Source organism: Hyperolius riggenbachi, chromosome 3 (assembly GCF_040937935.1).
Source record: "Hyperolius riggenbachi isolate aHypRig1 chromosome 3, aHypRig1.pri, whole genome shotgun sequence".
NCBI classification, from domain to species: Eukaryota; Metazoa; Chordata; class Amphibia; order Anura; family Hyperoliidae; genus Hyperolius; species Hyperolius riggenbachi.
Window position 1 is genome coordinate 41847248 of NC_090648.1, and position 4569 is coordinate 41851816.

General features: G+C 43.9%; 1 non-coding gene across 1 annotated transcript; it reads right to left on the reverse strand.

Annotated features, from left to right (window-relative positions):
* Positions 1-247: 247 nt before the first annotated feature.
* TRNAS-UGA (transfer RNA serine (anticodon UGA)) lies at positions 248-329 on the reverse strand. Its single transcript has one exon. It is a non-coding gene; the product is annotated as a tRNA-Ser (tRNA).
* Between the last annotated feature and the right edge of the window lie 4240 nt (positions 330-4569).

Consider the following 4569-nt stretch of genomic DNA (forward strand, 5'->3'; position numbering starts at 1 on the left):
TTTTTGATCAAGAAAAAACTATCACTTTATCAAATTTTTTTAGATAAAAAAATCTGATCAAACGTGTTGGGAAATCATAAAAACTGATTTTTTTGTTTTTTCAACTCTACCAGTATGCCAAATGCCACCATGCCCACCTGCCCCCGCCTGCGCTAGGCAAAATGTTTTTACAGTTTCTAGCATTGTCTTTTTGCCATTTGTACAGTTCCTGGAAAAAAAAAGTAATTTTACAAAAATGCAAAGAAGTCGCTGTGAGCAGGATTTGAACCTGCGCGGGGAAACCCCATTGGATTTCAAGTCCAACGCCTTAACCGCTCGGCCATCACAGCTTAGGCCATGGATGTTTTACAAGAATTAAATGACTCTGCTTTACAGCACACCTGAATTCTGAACTTCCTGTATGCCCTAAAAGATAAGCAACAGCATAATAACCTTTTAAAGAGAAACGGTTCTTTGTTACAGATGGTGCAAATCCTGCAATAAATCTGTGTCAGTGTGTCTACTTGCTGATTTCATGGAAGCAGGCATATTGTTAACATCCTGTGCTTTCAAATTTGCTTATCTGCCGTGGCAGTTAGCTGACACAGGGGAGAGATCAAATTACTTGTGATTAGTCACAGATGAGGGAGGATTAGACATGCTAAACTCTCTAAATACATACAGGATGCATTTCTCTCTGTTTTCCATCAGTCCTGTGCAAAAGTTCAGGTCCAGTTTAACCACTTCACCCCAAGGGTTTTTTACCCTAACAGACCTGAGCAATTTTTACCTGGCAGTGCTCCTCCCTTTTATTCACCAACAAAGTTATTACTACTTATCACAACAAAATGATCTAGATCTTATTTTTTGCCACCAATTAGGCTTTCTATGAGTAGTTCATTTAGCTAAGAATTATTTTATTCTAAATGCATTTTAACAGGATAAATAAGAAAAGAAATGGAAAAGAAATCATTATTTATCGATAGAGAGCCACTATAGTTTTAAAATAAAATGTTCTTCTGTAGATAAAACCCACACATTTTATTTACCCATTTGACCCAGTTATTAAACCGTTTACATTATTCCCTATCACAATGTATGGCAAGAATATATTATTTGGAAATATAGGTGTAATTTTTCTGTTTTTTTTTTTTTTTTTTTTTAGTCTGGTCCACAATTACAAGCCCCTATGACGTAAAAAGAATAGTAATATACCCTCATAAAATACATATAAAAAAACTGATTTTTTTTTTTATAACAAGTGTTTGGGGGTGGGAGTGGAAGGGATTCGTTTTATTTTTATTTTCATGAAATTTACTGTTTTAAATAACTTTTCAGCAGTCTGCAATTGAAAAAGTATAAAAAAATAGATGTAAAAGTACTGCCAAAAGTATTTTCTTGCTTGCTGGTAGCTCAAAAGAGCATGGAAATACCACCTAGGAAAAAGAAAAGGAGAATCGAATAAAGGTGGCCATACATCAACCGATTTTGTGGCCTGATTGAATCAGAGAAAAATCAGAAACCTCCAATCTCCATCAAAGGAACTCACAGCCAGCTTGTCCCAGTAAGCAGCCAGCAGGGGGTGTCGGTAGGCTGCAGCTCATGCAAAGTCACAGTTATTTCTGTAAGCAGGTTATGATCATTAGCTGGAGCATGCTAGTTTAAAGCACAGGGTAGAAGGAAACTGAGAAACTGAACTTGCACAGTACAGAAGGAAAACAGAGTGAGGTCTGTTCTGAGTGTTTAGGGATCGATTTCAATCGCCAACGATTTCCTTAAATGCTCTGGCAACATAAATGGATGGGACAGATTCCACTAGAGCGATTGCAATTAGGCAAATCCCAATTGCAGGACATGCAGCATTTTAAGAGCGTTTCCATTGTAATGTATTGTATAGGAGCACGTAAATTGCTCCCAAAATCTCTACCACAAATCACTAGCGATTGCTATAGCGCTTTGTAGTGGGTCCCAGACCAGAAATGTGCCCAGTAGGAACATAGAGAGTTTAGCCTGTCTACTTCCCCCTCATCTGTGACTAATCAAAAGTTATAATTTGATCCCTCAGCTATGTCAGCTGACTGCCAAGGCAGAGAGCTAATTTGTAAACACAGGATGTTAACAATGTGTCTGCTTCCATGAAATCAGGAAGTAGACACACTGCAGATTCATTGCAGGATTTGTATCAGCTGTAATGCTGGGAATACACGGTTCGTTTCTGCCGTACGTTTCTGCTCTCTATTGTTTTTGCCACTCGATTCTGCAGTTGATTCTCTTATCTTCCGCCTGTTTTTCTTATATTTTTCCATTCACTTCTATTAGAAATCGAGTTGCAGGGGAGTCAAAAGGGAGATCGGACATGTCAGAAATGATCTATCGAACCATCTAATCAGCTAAAAAACGAACCATGTATCCCCAGCATAACAAAGGAATGTTTTTCTTTAAAGAGAACCTGAGGCGGGGTTCTGACAATGCAATCCACGTACAGAGGCTGGGTCTGCCTATACTGCCCAGCTCTGTTGCTATTTCAATCCCCCCTAAGTTCCCCCTGCGCTCTGCAATTCCCCATAAATCACAGCTGCGCTGTGCGGGCTGTGTTTACATCTGTACTGTCACTCTGCATGCTCCCCCCGCCTCCTGCATAGCTCCGGTCCCCGCCCGCGCCCCTTCCCTCCAATCAGCGGGGAGGGAAGGGGCGCGGGCGGGGACCGGAGCTATGCAGGAGGCGGGGGGAGCGGCAGACTGACAGTACAGAGTTATGGGGGATACCAGAGCTCAGCTCTGGGGGCTTAGGGGGGATTGAAATAGCAGCAGATGCTGGGCAGTATAGGCAGACCCAGCCTCTGTATGTGGATTGCATTGTCAGAACCCCACCTCGGGTTCTCTTTAAAGGTTTTTATGCTGTTGCTTATTTTTTAGGGCTGGTGCACACCAGAGCGGTTCTGGAGCATTTTTAAAAATGCTTGGGGATAGAAAAACACTTGGCTAATGTATTTCAATGGGCTGGTGCACACCAGAGTAGAGTTGGGCCGAACGGTTCGCCTGCGAACGGTTTCATGCGAACTTCAGTGGTTCGCATTCGCGTCCCGCAGGCGAACTTTTGCGGAAGTTCGGTTCGCCCCATAATGCACCATGAGGGTCAACTTTGACCCTCTACATCACAGTCAGCAGGCCCAGTGTAGCCAATTAGGCTACACTAGCCCCTGGAGCCACTCCCCCCCTAATAAAAGGCAGGCAGCGGCGGCCATTACGATCACTCGTGTGCCTGCGTTAGTGAGAGTAGGGCGAGCTGCTGCAAACTGTCTCTCATAGGGAAAGATTAGTTAGGCTTAGCTTGTTCCTGGCTGCATACCTGTTCTGTTTAGTGAGCCCACCATACCTGCTCTGTTCAGTGAGCCCACTGGATACCTGCATACCTGTTCAGTGAACCTGCCACTGCATACCTGTTCTGTGAACCTGCCACTGCATACCTGTTCAGTGAACCCACCACTGCATACCTGTTCAGTGAACCCACCACTGCATACCTGTTCAGTGAACCTGCCACTGCATACCTGTTCTGTGAACCCACCACTGCATACCTGTTCTGTGAACCCACCACTGAATACCTGTTCAGTGAACCCACCACTGCATACCTGTTCAGTGAACCTGCCACTGCATACCTGTTCTGTGAACCTGCCACTGCATACCTGTTCTGTGAACCCACCACTGCATACCTGTTCTGTGAACCCACCACTGCATACCTACCACTGTCACATTAGCTAACAGCGCTATATCTGGCCAGAGGCCGTGCTTTTGTGTATACATGGGGAGTGGATGTGAGGAGTGCTCCAATATCTAGGCAGGTTATTTTAGAGGGGGAGCGGGAGGGGGGGGGGGTTTAATGGGATAATCGTGTATTTTGATACATAATAAACTTTTGATATGCAAGATTGAGAACTTGAAGGTTCATTTTTGTGCGCAGTACTAGCTTTTCAAAGTTCTCCCCCAATTGTGGGGTACATGCTAAGTTTTTGAAGACTTGTTCACCAGGAACCTACTGGTTTGGCCAGTTTCTTCATGTGCATCGCTTGTCATAATATTGCCGTGCACCAGACCAACCATGACAGCCCAACATCTTGCAGCATGTCCGATCGATACATGCAATCAATTTCGGCCTAACATTGGTCTCATCGGCAATCCGGCATGCTCTTGGCGGCACTGGTTTTCATCTAATGTAATAATAATTACCAAATTGGATGGTGGATCGGCTGCCAAGTCGCTAGATGTATGGCCACCTTTATAGTTGCTCTGACTACAAGAAGCTCTCTGGACTGTGGAGGAAGGAGATGTCAGGAACACATAATGCACAGGTCAAGGGTTACAGTGCTTGTTGTATATGTGAATTTGTGTTTTTGTTTTTTCCTCCTGTGTTATAGAAGCTTCAGAAAACCAATTCCGGGACACCAGTGGATTCCATGACCGTTCGCTTCCTCTCCTGGGATATTTGTGTGTAATCCGCCGTCTCTATGGAAGCCTAAGCCCATTTTATGGAGAGGAGAAGATAAGGCCGGAGCAGCTTTGGGGGGAATTAGGGCACCCTGAATATTTAAGCGC